This window comes from Chlorocebus sabaeus, chromosome 13 (genome assembly GCF_047675955.1).
Source record: "Chlorocebus sabaeus isolate Y175 chromosome 13, mChlSab1.0.hap1, whole genome shotgun sequence".
In the NCBI taxonomy this organism is placed as follows: domain Eukaryota; kingdom Metazoa; phylum Chordata; class Mammalia; order Primates; family Cercopithecidae; genus Chlorocebus; species Chlorocebus sabaeus.
Genome location: NC_132916.1, coordinates 85,336,676 through 85,354,228, shown reverse-complemented (window position 1 = coordinate 85,354,228; position 17,553 = coordinate 85,336,676). Strand labels below are relative to the sequence as shown.

The following is a 17,553-nucleotide window of genomic DNA, read 5'->3' as shown; positions in this document are numbered from 1 at the left end:
TTCCCACAGAGATGAGGCCAGTGATGTTGGACACAGAGGCACCCAGTCACATTTTCAATGGTGGCTAAAGAATGCTCCTAATGACTGTGTAAACTATGTGTCCTGTCAGAACCATGGGGGTTCTTTTCTGTCCCAACGCCCCTCCATGTCCAGGTAATAAATATTTTCTCCCCTCAAGGGAATCACCTCTTGTCATCTTTGCTCTTCTGCTTGCAGTTTTCTTCGTGATCCTTCCTGGTAGTTACTTGTGGCTTTTTGCTATGCTGCCCTCTCCTTTAGTTCGTCTCAGTAGGTGGCCCATTTCTGACATTTCCCCACAGTCTCTTGGCTTCTGCCACATCCCATGTCCTCAGCCTCAGAACCCCCTTGGACTTCCTTCCTCATTACAATCTAACAGAATTCACAGTTCTCTCCCCTGGCGGTGGCTGCCTTCTGCTTACCTAGCATCATGGATAGCTCTGCTCCACATGTGTTCAGCAGGGGAGCCGGGCCATGGCAAGCCTCCCTTCAAAGCTGACATCCTACTTGTGTTACTAATCTGAATTATTAAGAAGACCTCTTTGACAGTCAGTGTCCAGTAGGAGCCTCCTAGAGGAGAGAGCAGCAGCGTCTGGGTCTGGCCCAAGTCTCACAGCTGGAAACAAGGGAGGATCTTATCTCTGCTCTTTCAGCATGGTCTAGAGTTTGATGCAATGTGTAATGTGAGCCTCCCAGTCTCCTACCAGCTCCCCAGAGGCTGTGGACACCTTGGTCATTTGGCTCTCTCTCATTCTCCTCTGCCAGTGCCACACCACTACCGCTAACAGGTGTTACCATGTAGAGGCAAGGACAGATGTCCTCGGCTTGAATTCTTGTTGCAGCACTTCCTAGCTGTGTGATCTTCACTGTAGTATTTAACTTCTCTGTGCCTAAATTTTTCTTCTGTGAAATGTATATGAAGTAGTACCTAGTTCACAGGGTGTTGGTGATAAGAGGACCCACATAAAGTGCTTATTCCTGGGTCTGTATCTGGATTCTGGCAGCAGGTTAGCCGTAGCCCCTGGAGGGCACTTCCCACGCCCAAGCTCTCACTCATGAGCACGTACACATCCCAAGCATTGTGCTGGGCCACTCACGAGTCACCTTACATAATCAACCACTCCACCACAATGCGTTCATTGTGCATTGCGAAAGCATTTCAAGACTTCACTCTTGAATGTTTTGTTTTAACGTGACATTAGGTGACACTTTGCTTCATTTTGCAAAGAAATGTAAAACCTGCCTAGTCAGGTTGGGGGTGGAACTCTGTTCATTGATAATATCAATCAATTTCATGAATTTGTTATTATCTGCCACAGAATAATTACGTATAAATAACAAGCCATTGTCTAGAACTTCAAATGCAGAAATAATTTTTAAAAATCAGGTTTCTAACATGCTTACTGATCCTAATATCATAGAAAATAATAAAGGTCCATTAATTTGTAATATCTTTTACTTGTTAGTAGTTGTTGTTTGTCTTGATTTGGGAAAGGTAAGAGCCTAAGTTATTGATGCTTTCAAACTTTAAGAAAAATATTTTCTGGAAAGGACTTGTGGCATCTGACATTGATGGGGCTCAACATGCTACACCCAAAGATGGTACTTTCACATACTGAATATTTTAAGTTGAAGGAATTTGAAAAGAGTTGCAGAAGCAGAAAGTTCTCTCTGGCCTTCCCTGCCCTTCCTCCCTGAAGGATTTTCTGACCTTCCCTTGGAGCAGGTCATAAGACTCTTGTGTAAGAGATGTCCTCCCTACACTAGAGGAAAGGAACAGCCTCATCTCTGAAGACACAGGGACACAGAGAAGAATCTGAACACACAGGCCTTACTAAGTCCCCCTCCATCCCCCAGTTTATTACATTAAATCCTGCCCTTTTTGCCTTATCGTATTTCTCCACAAGTGTCCTCTCTTTATCAAACCTAGCTTAAAAATATACAGATTTAACTGTTTCTTTGGATCTTCATTTCCTTATGAAGACTTCTGTGTCATGTAAAACTTAAACAAATGTGCATGCATTTCTCTTTTTTTTTTTTTTTTTTTTTGAGACAGAGTCTTGCCCTGTTGCCTAGGCTGTAGTGCAGTGGCATGAAAACAGTTCACTGCAGCCTCTATCTCCCTGGCTCAAGTAACTCTCCTGCCTCAGCCTCCTGAGTAGCCAGGAGCACAGGTGTGCACCATGCCTGGCTATTTTTTTTTTTTTTTTGAGATGGAGTCTCACTCTGTCACCCAGGCTGGAGTGCAGTGACATGATCTTGGCTCACTGCAGCTTCCGCCTTCCAGGTTCAAGGGATTCTCCTGCCTCAGCCTCCCGAGTAGTTGCAATTACAGGTACCTGCCACCATGCCCAGCTAATTTTTGTATTTTTAGTAGACTCAGGGTTTTACCATGTTGGCCAGGCTGGTCTTGAACTCCTGACTTCAAGTGATCTGCCTGCCTTGGCCTCCCCAAGTCCTGGGATTACAGCCGTGAGCCACCATGACGCTTGGCTAATTTTTAAATTTTTTGTATAAATGGGGTCTTCCCGTGTTGCCCAGGCTGGTCTTAAACTGTGGGGCTCAAGCAATACCTCCTACCTCAGCCTCCCAAAGTGCTGGGATTATAGGCATGAGCCACCATATCCAGCTGCATTTCTCTTTTTAATCTCTTTATTGTTTAGGGATCTCAGATACTTTTCCTCCCCTACATCTTTGAGAATTTCTGTTACACTAGATTTATAACCTGATTTTCTGGTAAAAGGCATCTCAACCAGAGTCAGAGAACTATCCAAAGTTGATGCATATTTATCTGAAATCCTTTAAGTCAAATCTCTTATCACCATTGAAATCTAGGTTTTTATATATAGAAAGTATATATGTTATATAAATATGTTTTATATATGTGTTGTATATGTTATATAAATATATACTTTATATATAAAGTATAAAACATTATATATATTTTATATGTATTATATATATACACACACATATATAAAACTTGGGTGTGTTTACTTATAAACAACACTAAACAAAGTTTCTGCTGACAGACCTGTCAAAGGCTGGCTTCCTGAACATTACTACCAGAGCCCTTTGATAAGCAAAGCAGAGAGTATTACTTACCATAGTACAGAAGAGCAAACACCATCTAGGCAGAACTTTGGCAATGACTCAGAGGAGAATGGTGACATCTGAATTTCTTGAAAATTGGAAGTTTGTTAACAGTAAGATCAGTGGAAAGAGGAAGGTGGGGATTCTGGGAGGAGGGATACAAAAAGTCTTAGGGTGAAATGATCTGTTGATGCTTTCCTTTGAAGGGTTGAGGAATCTGTTGTGAAGTTCGGGCAAGAGTCCTGCAAAAGCAAAGTCGTGTTAATGTAGACAGTGAGAAGTGCTTTCAGCTCTTGGTGTCCAGGCTGAGTGTGGAGTAGATTGTCTTGATTCTCACACCTAGGAGAAGATCTGCTTCCCTGGGGCTGGGGTCCTGGGCGCTTCTTTTATCACAGGCTTCAAGTTGCAGGCGTGTTTTGATTGGGTTGGACTAACGCTGTTCTGCTTTGGGCTGGTCTATTGCCATCATGAACAAAATCAAGCTTCTGCTGTAAGGAAGAAAGAGGGAATGAATGGCCATTAATCAGGCAACTAGTGGTATCTGTCATTGTGAATAGGTGGGGAGAAAATTGACCCACAGAGAGGTCCTGCCTGCTAGAGGCCATGTATCCTCTGGGGCCCGGCTGTGGTAAGGCTCTGCCTTGGCACTGCTGCTGTCTTTTCCCTAAGTCCAGTGTGCTGACTTCCAGGATCACATTCTGCTGAGTTGTAGCCTCTTATCAGCAGGCATGTCCTGTCAAGATGATTACCGTGGCAGGATACGTTGGCTTGCTCTCAGGTCAGTCCAGCCTGGTGCTGGTGGGTTTCTTCATCTCATTGCATTGACCTCATCTCGTACCACCTTCTTCTGCTGTCCCCACACTCCAGCCACACTGCATTCTTGTGCCTCTGACACTTCGACTCAGTTCTGCCTCAGGGCCTTTGCACTCATTGTGCATCTGGCTGGGAACGCCCTGGCTAGGGTTGTCTGCAGGACTCCCATCGCTCAGGTTCCAGCCCCACTGCCTCCTCTTCAGAGGGGCCTTTCCTAACTGCCCTTTTAAAAGTGGCCTCTGCCCCCAGAACATTCCACTTATCACCATTCTTGGCATCAATCCCTCTCTGAGATTATATTGTTTACCACTTACTAATTTGTCTCCACATTAACTGGAATACAAGCTCCGTGGGAGTCAGATCTTGTCTGTTTGCTTCACAATTGTAGCCTCAGCTCCTAGAGAGGGCCTGTGGGGGGTCTGTCCCGCAGACCCTGACCCAACAATGGATGAATAACGTACATTGACACAGATATTATGCTTGTCAGTCCAGCTGAGGGTCTGGGCCACTACAGACTCCAAGGAGAGTGCTGTAAAGAGTTGCAGTCACAGCCCCTGGCCCCTGTGACTAGCTGGACCTGCTAGCATTTATTAAGCACACATTAAATGACAAAGGCTTTGAGTCAACACTATTAGAGGGTAATCAACCTGGTTGCCTTCCCCGCAAGAGAGCCATCCTGCCTGTGAATGACCAAAGGTTAGTTTTAGGACCACATGAGTCAACAAGTTATTTAGATAAACTCCCCTAAATTCCTACGCATCTACTCTAAGTTATTTACACAAGGTAAGGATTAGTTTGCTTTCAGCCATAACCCTATCCTGAGACTTTTGCAAAAACCTTCCAGCATTCCAAGAAGATTTGTGTCTATATCATACAACTTCATCTTAAAAATTTTCCCACTAGCCTGACTGAACTCCCACAAGGGCCCAGGATGTAGGCATGATGAAATACTTAAAAATAATATCAGCTAACTTTTTGATTGTTTATATTGTACCAGGCACTGTTCCTAAGACCTTAAATGTATTATTAGCTCATTTAATCCTAACACACTTTATTATCCCAGTTTTACTGAGACACAAAGAAGTTAAATGGGATCATAGACTTAGGAAGTAGCAAAAGTAGCATAAATTAAGTGTACAATAAACATTTATTAAAATTTTTATTTTTGTTCCTGACATCCCTGTCCAGGCAGCTTCTATTGTTTGATAGCACATAACAATCTCCTGGCACAGGTATCTTGCAAAGTCTAATGCTTTCTCTGTCCATGCCTTCTTAATTTTCCAAGAGTACTAGTTCACATTTCCTTCTAAAGTTTCAACACACAACAATAGCATGAATATCACACAGCTGAAGACTATTTGACAGAATTATCCACAACAAGTCTATTAACACTGCATCTTAATTTAATTTTATTTTTTTGAGACAGAGTCTCGCTCTATCACCCAGGCTGAAGTGTAGTGGTGAATCTCAGCTCACTGCAACCTCTGCCTCCTGAGTTCAAGTGATTCTTCTGCCTCAGCCTCCCGAGTAGCTAGGATTACAGGTGCCTGCCACCACCTCCAGCTAATTTTTGTAGTTTTAGTAGAGACGGGGTTTCACCATGTTGGCCAGGCTGGTCTCAAACTCCTGACCTCAAGTGATCTGCCTGCCTCAGCTCCCAAAGTGCTGGGATTACAGGCATGAGCCCCCATGCCCGGCCTTGTGTCTTATTTAATTTGATATATGATACACATCACACACACAAGATCTTCGATTAGATTATAAATGCTTATCCTCGAAATTCATCTATTTTAGAAGATATTACCTGGGACTTTCCACTCCATTCTCAACATCCCGGCCAAGTGAATATCTATCTACAAACACACCATCCTGTGATCATGTTTCATCCTACTTCCCCTTATCAGTGTGACCTTAATTCAGGCATGGTGCCACCATGCTGCTGCTCTCCCAAGCCTCTGTCCGCCTATGGGGGTGCTAGTTCCCTTGGAAGTTCCCTTTGCCATTCTCTGGCCTTTTTCATGGCAATCCCACTGCCTGGAGGCCACCCTGCCTGCACGCCCACCTGCTTCCACATGTTTGGAAGCGCTTATTCACTTAGCAGGAGACATTAAGCATTCATCACTTTATTCTATAACTATTCACTGATGCCCAGTGCCCATTATACAGCAGGCCTAAGTGCTAAGAAAGCATAAATGAGAAAAACAGACATGGTCTTTTCCTCCTGAAACAAAATCTCCTGAGGGACAAAGCTATTAATCAAAGAATCAACTGAATAGCGAGTATGATGAAGGAGTTACTGGATGTTATGAGAGTATATAATGGTGGCCTGATCTAGTCTAGAAGAGTAAGGCAAGGCTTCTTGGACCTTCTAGCTGAGATCTGAGGATGATTTGTGGTGAACTAGGTGAAGATGGGGGAGGGAGTTCTAGGCAAAGGGAAGAATGAGTGCAAAGGCCCTGAGGTGAAGAGAGCACGCGACCTTCCAAGAAGTAATAAGTAGCCAGAGTAACTGGGCTTAGGGAGCAAGGAGAAGAGCCCTGAGAGGTGAAGTGGGCAGGAACTACACTGAGCAGGGCCTTGGGGTCTGTGCTGCCACTACCACTGGGAAAGTTTTGGAAGGATATGGGCAGAAGAGACAAGATCTAATTTATGTTAATGGCTAAAGTGTGGAGAATAGATTAGATGACTCCAGGCTTTTTGCTATGCTAGAAACAGAGGAGAGCTGTTTGGGGAGCCATTCAAGTAGACATGGTGAGTAGGCAGATGCATGTACATGTTTAGAGAGACCTGGGTTGAATTAGCTGTGAATTTTGAGATGGTGATTGAAATCATGAGTGGTTGGAATTGCAAAGGGAGATATAAAGATCAGGAAGAGAAGGGGGACTAGGACCAGTCTTTGGTGGATTATGACCTTTAAAGTCTGAGTAGAGGGGGACTTGTCTGCAGAGGAGATTGAGGAGGAACAGCCAGGTAGGTGGAAAGGCAGGAGAGTGTAGTATACTAGAGGCTGAATTAGGAATCTTTCAAATGCACATTACTGAAATCCATCTTCAATTGATGTAAGCAAAAAAGAATAATTTATTGGCTCTTATAGCCTGAAATCAGGACTGGTCAGACATGCCTGGGTTCAAGTGCTCAAACATCCAGCTCCTTGGGAAATGGCCTCTCCCCACATCTCTCAGTTCTGTCTCCTGAATGGACTTCTGTGCCAGGTGGATCTTCCCATGTGGTGGCCTGATTGGGTCACCAGCAGAGGCTTCAGGTTTACATCCTACTCAAAGTAAAAAATGTCCTTCTTCCGTTGCTTCCAGCAACCACACCAGGTATGACTATTGTTAGTCTGACTTAGGCTAGATGCCCAACTCTGAGCTAGAGGTTGACATCAGCTCTACCCACACTTCACATAGACTGAAAGTTGGGGAAGGGATGGTTCCTCAAAAGAAAATTGGGTGCAGTTACCTGAATAAACTGAGAAGAAGTCAGGCAGGCAAGATCCCAGATGTCTATACAGATGCCAAAGTGATAAGAATTCTAAGAGGCAAAGTATATTTAAGAGTATGAAATACCGTTAAGGCCTGGTGCGGTGGCTCACACCTGTAGTCCCAGCACTTTGGGAGGCTGAGGTGGGTGGATCATGAGGTCAGGAGTTCAAGGCCAGCCTAGCCAAGATGGCGAAACCCCATCCCTACTAAAAATACAAAAATTAGCCATGGTGTCAGGGCGTGACGGCAGGTGCTTGTAATCCCTGCTGCTCGGGAGGCTGAGGCAGGAGAATCGCTTGAATCTGGATAGCAGAGGTTGCAGTGAGCCAAGATCTTACCACTGTACTCCAACCTTAGTGACATAGTGAGGCTCGGTCTCAAAAAAAAAAAAAAAAAGAAAGAAAGAAAGAAAGAAATACCGTTAAGAGACCAAGAACGATAAGAACAGGGGTTTAGCCACCCGCAAGTCACTGGTGCCCTCAGACCCGCACAAATAGCTCCATCACAAAGTGGGATGTGGTGGAAAACAAAATGCAAGTTGAAATGGCCACATGAACCCAGGAGAGGAAAACCATTTAGGACTGAAACAATTATGGAAAGCTTCATGTCAGAAGTAGCATTTCACTTGGGTTCTAAAGGACGGGTGATATTTTTTAAATGAAGGCCAGAGAAGTGGAGGAAGGGAGGGCACCCAGCTGACTATAGCATGAGCAAAAGGGCAATGGCAGAGATGTTTGGGGTGTGTTCACCAAGAGGTGAACAGTTCATGCTTGGTCTGACGGCTAGGGGCCAAATGTGAGTGCTGGCTAAGGAGAAGGGACTTTCTCTGTTCAATTTACAAATGAGTCAGCTGTAATCTACCGTCCCTTAGGTTATCCGCCTGAATATGTAAATGAGGGATAACTGTCACTAGAATGAAACTGACACCTAGAAAAGTGCCTCCCTATAATCTTGCCTTTCCATGTAAGGGCTCCCTGGCATGTTTCACAGGTGAACTCTACAGCAAATGCATTTTTCTGTCTCCTTTCAGCCTTGGTCTTTCCTTTGACTCTGAGGGGCCTGGCTTGCAGTGCTGAGGCACTTTCATGCTGCTGAGAATTGGACTACTCTGTCGTCTTGCTGACTGTGGCAGAGGAACACCCAGGGTCTGACAATCACCTCTACGAGAGCAGCTTGGATGTTTCTCAGCTTTCACTTGACTTTATTATTCCTTCACTTAAAAAAATATATATATATATTTTAGAAACAGAGTCTCCCTCACTATGTTGTCCAGGTTGGACCCAAACTTCTGGGCTCCCACCTCAGCCTTCCAAGTGGCTGGATTACAAGCATGTGCCACCACGTCCTGCTCATCCTGTCAGTTTTTAGCCCAGAAAGCTGGCACTAAAAGGGATGGTAGATTTGAGGGATTTTTAGATGGAAGGCAATTTAGGTGACTCTGCACTGTATTATAGTCAAATATCCTGCAACTTTTGTTCCTAGAAGAAACTTGTGCATCCTGAATCTCTAACCCCTGGGAGTACATTTTTTCCCCCGAGCACCTTACCTAGGAATGGTTAGTCTTGGTTCCTTTATCTCCTATCTTGTACTCAGTCTCCTAGGACATTTCTGCAACTTGGACCCTGGTGGGCCAAGTGCATTTGCCCAGAGAGAAAAATTGCACAAATTAGAACTCTGGATTGATACTTCACTTACATACCTCCACTTGGGGATCCTCAGCACAGCTTAAATAGTAATGTATTTAATGGGGGTCATCAAGGGCATTGGAGTAGGAACATGCAATGAACAGAACCGCTTTTGGAGAAGACTGCACTTGGCAGTGGTTCCCTAACAGATTTGCGAGAGCAGAGGTGGGAAATGGCAAATTGTTAGGAAACTGATAATGGGCCCAGGGAGAAAAACTTTGAACCAAAGGAACTGAGCTAGATGTGGAAAGGCAGGGATGGGTTTAGAAACACTTCTTCGGAGGAGAACCATGCTTTAAAAAGGAGAAAGAAATAAAGGAAAGGAAAGGGAAGGCAAGGCAGGGCAGGGCAGGGCAGGGTAGGGCAGGGCAAGGCAAGGCAAAAAGGAAGGTGGGATTGGGGGAAGAAGGAAAGGGAGAAAGGAAAGAAGGAAAGGAGGACATGGAAATCTCTGTAGGCCAGGAACAGAATGAGGAGGCTCAGTATGATGAGGAGGGCCTGGGAAACCTATGTCCCCCCACGACACAGAGATTCTGAGCTGGCAGCGGGAGCTGAGCTGAGAACAGAACTGAGCTCACTCCAGGAGCCCAGGACAGGGAGTGTGAATGTGGGGCCAGGCCTCTGCTCTTCATTAGTGACTAGAGCTGTAAGAGCTGTCCCTGACTGTGGAAAGAGGCTCCTTGTCCAGAGATCAGGGAGGAAGCAGACCACGGCATGAAGGGGGACCCAGCTCTGTGCTGGGCAGCTTCTTAACTGAAGACTCCAGCTACCCATTGCAGTGTATGGGCGTCTGTCTGCTGGGAGGGGCACCGATACACCTGCTCCACCAATAATGCCCCATCACAGTGCCCCTGAGCCAGGCTCCTCAGGAAGTCTCTTGTCTAAGACTTCCCATCTCTTCACCCTACACTGAGGGGCTCCTTGTCCTGCCATTCAGTCTCATTCCCCTCCATGGAACTAGGAAGAGCTTTGCTGAAGTTCCTGGAGTGTGGAGGGTCGCCTCATTTATCCCATCTCAGAGCCAGACAGTTGACACCATCAGAGTGACCGGGCCTCTTTGGTTGTGCCGACTCCTCTTTGCCACGCGTGGCACCCCCTCCCCCTGCCTGTTGTTGTGCCAGTCCCAGCAGGGCGATGCTTTGCCCCAGGAATGGGGAAGACTTTTCCACAGAGCTGCTTTCCAGCAAAACTCGAACCCTCCTGAGTGAAAGCCCAATGACCACGCAGCCCATGAGGGTTGGGACCCAGAGTGTGGGACGGGGATTCGTGGGGTGTGCCCAGGGCCTTTGGTGCCAGAGGGAAGGGTGATGAGGCTGTAGAATTGCTGTTCCCACTCCTGGGAGAGGGACTGGGGAGGACTCCCTGTGATGGGTTTCTGAATGGCTACCAGAAACAAACAAGCACATCCTTCCACAAGCCAGTGGTAATTAGAAGGGAATCATAACGATAGTGAAGTTACCTTTCTCCATTCATTCCGCAAGCGTTTTTCTGAGTGTTTATTTCTGGCGCAGAGCTATTTTAGGGGCCGGGGAGAGCATGTGAGGAAGAGGAAAGGGAATTGGTCCAACCCGCCAGCTTGAGAGGGCAGAGGCTGGCGGGGGATGGGCAGTATTAGTGTTTGGTCTGTGGAAGATGAAACGCAGCTCTGCTCTGTGGGCGGGTCTTTGATCTTCCAGTAACTGCTAGAGTAGCAATTAGCATCCTTAATGCTGAGGGGAGTCTCTGAGAAGCCCTTTAGCCTGCTGATCTCAGTTAGTAGATCCGGAAGTATGGGTGCCTGTGAGAGAGACTGTGTGTGTGTGTGTGTGTGTGTGTGAGAGAGAGAGAGAGAGAGAGAGAGACTGAAATGGGTTGATTAGATGTTTGATGTTTCTTCCACAATATAGTTTTTCATATTTGAGAATGATGTGACACCTTCCAAATAAAATTCGGTTTTGTTGTAGAAAATCTAATAATCTAAGCACTTATACCGAAAAGTCACAAAGTCCTAAATTTACAGGAAAACAGGCCTCGTAAAACTTATAACACTAAGTAAAATAGTATGCTCCAGAGCCCTTCAGATTTCTGGTCAGGGACAAGTCTTCCCTTGTAGCCCCATGGTTCCATCAACCCTGCGGCTGAGCTCTGGAAGCTGGCTGAATTTAAATTTCTGCTGGGCCATTTTGTGGACCCTATTTCAGTGACTTCACTTTTTTGAACCTCAGTTTTATATCTGTGAGATGGAGGTAACCCGTAGCACGGGGCTAAACTCTCTCATTGGGTTATTTCTTTTTCTTGACTGTTTTAAAAATGAGAATGAAATGAAATCATTTCTGTAAAGTACTGAACCCACACAAGAGTTGACACACAGTTGATTTTAGTGGATTATTATTATTAGAAAAGATATGAAATAAAGTCTTAGAAGGGAGGTATTAAAAGGGAAGCCCTTTTTTTCTCTTCAACAGCTGCTGAATAGGGTGGGGGAATTGGAAGCCAAAAAATTTTAAAACTTAATTTAACTAGAAAACTTAAATAAAAAATTAGCTAGGTGTGGTGATGTGCACCTGTAGTCTCAGCTACTCAGGAGGCTGAGGCAGGAGGATAAAGAAATTAATGCTGACACCAGTACTATAATATAGACAAAATAGAGGTGCCCGTGACGGATAGCTGGAGAAAGGGAAAGACCATTTCTGTGTAGGGAAGGGGACTGGAAAAAGAGGAGGCAGGAGAGCAACACAGGGGCTGGGGGGAGAAGGGGGAAGGGAGGCATCCCCATGGGTGCCCCAACACCTAATGCTGTGCAATTTTGACCCTCAGCCCACATGCCCTCCCCTCTACCTGCCCTGACTTGGCTGGACCTGGACAGCCCAAGGCGAGGGCCAAAGCCCTTCCTCCTCCACCCTAGCCCTATCCAACCCAGGCCAGGAGACTTTCCCTACAGTTCACCTGCTCCCTGTGCCATTCTCATTTCCACAGCCACAGCTCTCAACCCACACTGAGCTGGGGACCCCGCTGGCTTTCCTGAGTCCCTCCACCCATCTGCCCTAGCCCATGATGAATAGCCGCCCTGCTGCAGGACTGGTGCTCCCTCTGCTTTATTACATTGTATGTTTTAATTTAATGAATTGACTATTTTTTTAAAATGACAAAACATTTCAAACATAAAACTACCCACTGTCAACATCTAACAAATGTTAGCATTCTGCCATATTTACTTCAGTTTTTTTAAATTTTAATTTTTATTTTAGACAGGATCTTCCTCGGTCTTCCAGGCTGGAATGCAGTGGTGTAACCATAACTCACCATAACTTCGAACTCCTGGGCTCGAGTAATGCTCCTGCCTCAGCCTCCTGAGTAACTGGGACTACAGGTGCATGCCACCATGCCCTGTAGGATTTTTTAAAAGACATTAAAAAGTTACAGATAGAATTTGAATCTTCTCTTTGTTCCACCCCAGAGCTAACTATTCTCTTGAAGTTGGTTCTTATTTCTTTTTCATGCTTTTGAATTTTATGGTATATGTACGGATCCACAAACAGTATTGCCTGTAGTGCTGTTTGGGGTCGTTAAAATGTTTAAATAAATAGTATTTTGTTGTTTTTATTCAATATTGTGTTTTCAAGACTTACCCTATTTTGATGCTTGTAGAACTAGCTCATCCACATGTAAATCACTATGTAGTTTCCATCTAGGAATGTATCATAATTAAGTTTCAGTCCCCAATTGATGAATATTTAGGTTGCTTCACTATTTTTCTATGACAGTATGACTAAAATCTTCCTGTGTAGTTCTTCTTGTGCACTTGTATCATAGTATTTCTAATCTGTGTATGGTGTACAAACTTCAACTTTCTGGGTACTACCACGTTGCTCTCCAAAATGGTTACCCTTCTACCAGGACTGAATGAGAAGTCTAATTCCCTCACAACCTTGCCAGTACTTAGTAATGTATGATGAACAATTTACCACTGTTTTACTTTGCATTTCTGTGATTAGTATTGAAGGTGAGCATCTCTTTAAGTGTTTTTTAGCCTTTCAGGTTTTCATCTTCTGTGAATTGTTTGCTTGGTTTCTCTTTGGGGTTTACTTTATCCTATTTATTTGTAGGAGCTTTTCAAGCACTCTGGGCAGTGATGCTTTGTTGGTTACATGGCTATCTTAGGAACACTTGGCAAGAGCAGGGATAATGTTCTTCTCGATGGCAGACCTGAATTCACTAGTTGGTTCTTTTATATAACAGTGAGATATAAATTAAAATAGGGTACAAAAATTAACTTAAAGATTTTTCAAGCAAGTCTTTTTTGTTTTCCAACCAAGATAATATTAGATCAAAATAACTGTTAACTACGCTGTTTTTTCAGTTTCTGCTGCTGAAGTTATTTCTTGTATTTCAAAAGTCTGCATAGTTAAGAGCCAGCTCTCTGTTCTGCCCCATCTTGAGAAAGGTGGACTCAAAGGCTGTCATTCTGTGGACATAAACTTGCAACTATTTCCTAGTTAGAGAAGGTGTCCTAACTCTCTTTTTATAAACTAGAATAATTGGCAAAGATGGAATGCAACTGTAACTTGTTCTTTTGTTATTAGGGACACCAAGAAATGGGCTTTTCTCTTCTCTAATAATATAAACATTATAAAGAAGCCAGCATACGCCACTTTTCTGAATCAAGAGTAAACTTGAAAATTACATGCTTTGTAATTTCCCTTCAGTCATCTGCCACTGCTCATGAGCCCTCATATAGCTTTATCTTGGGTCACTTCTCTTTCCACACAAAGTGGATGCTGATGTGCATTATCTGAATCTATTCGTCAGAGAGATTTCCCCTCACCACTCTTCCTGAGACACTTTGAGTTGGGCTGTTGTATGAAAACATTCCATTTTCAACTTGTAATAACTTATAAAGCCACTCCACCCATGAACCAAGCTCTTGTGCCCTCTGGATTCTCTTGAGCCTGATCACAAATATACCATTTTCATTTTACAACAGCTTGTTCAAGACCCATGCAGTTTAGGCCTTGTTGAGTCTGGTATTGTCTAGCTTCCACCAGGGCCTAGAAGCATGTCAGGAACTGCATTTCAAATGGTCTATGGTTCTCTGCTGTAGAGTGCAGGGTCTTGCACCAGAACCCTAAATATCTTCTATTAGCACTTGCGAGAGGCTCCACAGATTGTCTTCTTCCACCACAGACACCTGTAAGTGCTGAGAGATCTTTTCAGTCATGTGGCCCAAGTGGCAAGGCTGCTCGTGCTGAAGCCTGGGCCTGCTACAGAGCCCTGCTACAGGCACTTTCAGTCTTGTTATTAAAGCTAGCAGCCTTTCGTGTCACCTAACAGCACCTTCAGACTCTGTTTTGACAGGGAGCAGGAAAATTAACATAGCCCTGGACAAAACTATAAATCTATATTTTTGTCTGTCCCATGCGAATGCAAACTGCCTCTGATCCTCCTTCATGCCAGACCAGTGACCTCATACCACGTCCCGAAGCTGTGTTCATCTGCTGTAACAAAGACACCACATCTGGTACAGAAGCTGCAGTTGGGGGTCCTACTTGGTTAAGTTATAGCAGTTAACCATTAAGGACCTTCATCCATTCAATTTGTATGGGGGAGAATCTATTGAATTAAAAGGGGATATATAACAAAGACCAGCACTCTTGAGTCCCCCAAGTCTTTAAGGGTGACAGTAATCTCTGCCACCCCCTCCAGGGCTGATACTGTTTAGATTTTCTGTCTTGGCCAGAAGATAGTTTCAGGGGCATCTACTTGGCTTTTCCTACTTCAAGTTCTTATGTTATAGGTCAAAAAAACAAATGTGAGTTTCTGCAACTCCTAAGTATGCCTACTCCAAATATGCATTTAGGAACCAAGGAAACGACCACGAGATGGGTCTGTGCATGTGTGAAACCTGCCGTGAGATGGCACTAGGTGAGAACTCCATTGACTATCTAACCACCATTTACCACTACTCCAATGGGAGGGCCATGGTGGTACTTTGAGTAGTTCCCTTCCCCTAATATATGTTTATCTGAGCAAGCAGCCATAGGATGTCTTCGGAAAGACTGGGAGAATCAATACAGTATATTCTTGCCATGGTGGTGCAGAGCCCAACTTCTTGGAGACTTAGCTTCTCCTTTAGTCAGTGGGTTCTGGTTAGAGAATCGGTTCTGGCCTGGGCACTGAGCAGGAGATCGTGTTTCTCCATTGGGCTTGCTGACCCCAGGCTTCTGCTCCTGCTCCTCTATTCTTTTTTTTTTTTTTGAAGGAAAATTTGTATTTTAATTATTTTTATGTATAGGAAACTCAACAGTGTACTTTTTTTTTTTTTTTTTTTTTTTTTTTTTTTTTGAGACAGAGTCTTGCTCTCTTGCTCTGTCGCTCAGGCTGGAGTGCAGTGGCCGGATCTCAGCTCACTGCAAGCTCCGCCTCCTGGGTTCACGCCATTCTCCTGCCTCAGCCTCCCGAGTAGCTGGGACTACAGGCGCCCACCACCTCACCCGGCTAGCTTTTTTGTATTTTTGTAGTAGAGACGGGGTTTCACTGTGTTAGCCATGATGGTCTTGATCTCCTGACCTCGTGATCCGCCCGTCTCGGCCTCCCAAAGTGCTGGGATTACAGGCTTGAGTCACCGCGCCCGGCCAACAGTGTACACTTAACCCAGTTTAGTGGCAAGTTCTTTAGCCTTTGCCTTTTCGAGCTTGGCGATAGGAGCCAAAGACTTGGGACCCAGGACATTGCCGCCCCAGTGACGGTGGATTTCATCGTATCTGTCGTTGTAATTGGTCCTGATAGCTTCCACCAGCTTAGCCGAAGCGCCTTTGTCTTCCTAGTTCACTTGTGTGAAGACGACAGTGGTGCAGGTCTTCCTGTGGACTAGACGTCCCAGTCTGGCCTTCCCCTTGATAATGCAGTAAGGGACCCCCATTTTACGACACAGGGCAGGCAAGAAGACAACCAGCTCGATGGGATCCACGTCGTGTGCAATCACCACCAGCTGAGCTTTCTTGTTCTCCACCAAGGTGGTGATGGTGTTAACTCCTGCTCGAAGGACAGGTGGTCTCTTAGTGGGGACGTCCCCTTTGCCAGCAGCTTTCTTCTCGCCCGGGTCAACAGCCTCTGCTGCTTCTCTTGCTTTGTCTCTGGTCTGTACTTGTGGGCCAGCTTAAGCAGCTGAGTAGCTGACTGGCGGTCCAGGGCCTGGGTGAACTGGTTAATAGCAGGAGGCACTTTCAGCCGCTTATAGAGGATGGCTCTCTGCCGCTGCAACCTGATATATCAGGGCCATTTCACAAAGCGGGTGAGGTCTCTTTTGGACTGGATGTCCTGTCCAATGCCAAAATTCTTAGGTCTTTTCTCAAACAGGGGATTCACCACTTTCTTGGCCTCCTGCTTTTTCACGACAGCAGGGGCCGGAGCCATCTTCTTTCCCTTGGCCTTCTTTCCTTTTGGCATCTTGGGCAGTGGGAGGAGAGAGCTCTGCTCTTCTATTCTTAATCTCTCTCTCTCATTCCTTTTTTTTTTTTTTTTTTTGAGATGGAGTCCTTCTCCTTGCTCTGTCGCCCAGGCTAGAGTGCAGTGGCAGGATCTTGGCTAACTGCAACCTCTGCCTCCTGGGTTCAAGTGATTCTCATGCCTCAGTTTCCCGAGTAGCTGGGACTACAGGCATACCACCATGCCTGGCTAATTTTTTTTTTTTAAATATTTTTGGTAGAGATGGGGTTTTACAATGTTTCCCAGACTAGTCTCGAACTCCTGGGCTCAAGTGATCCTCCTGCCTCAGACTCCCATATTCTTGATCTCTTTTAAGTATACCTTTGTTAGTTGCCCATCTGTGTTGCCCTAAGAACACCACGTTCCTTGAGCTATCTTCATAGACCCCTGTGGATCTATGCTGCCATTGCATCCTTGCTGCCTGTTATTGAAGTGACGCCCATCTTATGTTTGATGGTTAGATGTTGCCATTTGGCCTTTGCTCCTCTGGGATACCACTGCTTCCAATGCTTTCAGGGAGCTGAGATATGAATTGGCATCTTCTGTTTTCCAGTGTCATCCACAAAGAACATGCATCTTGAGCTTTTCAATGATTTTGGTGTTCCCTCACCAGTGCACTCTTTCTTACCTTGGAAACTAGACTGTCCTCCAGGCAGGACTGACCCCATAGTGGTCAGCCAGTAAGATTAGACCCATTCTACATGTCTTCTTCTCTGAGCCTTTTGATCGCTTTCCCCACAGTTTGCCACTACAGTAATCACATCTCAACTTTATTGAATGTAAGCTATCACTTTTTCTAAGATTTTAAGAGGAATCTAAGCAGAGTATTAGAACTGTCACCTAGGGCCCTTGGGAGGATGTTAAATTTTGTTAAAGGTTATGGCAGAGTGTCCTCATATCAGTAAACTCCCCCTTATTTAACTTTAGGTTTCACTCACCTTGATCTGGTACCCAGAGAATCCTCTCCTTGCATGTCCTCCTCACTCTTGCCAAACCTC

The 17,553-nt window shown here is 45.0% G+C and overlaps 1 pseudogene; it reads right to left on the bottom strand.

Annotated features, from left to right (window-relative positions):
• Nucleotides 1-15,716: 15,716 nt before the first annotated feature.
• On the bottom strand, nucleotides 15,717-16,531 carry LOC103240114 (large ribosomal subunit protein eL8 pseudogene; annotated as a pseudogene).
• Nucleotides 16,532-17,553: the final 1,022 nt, after the last annotated feature.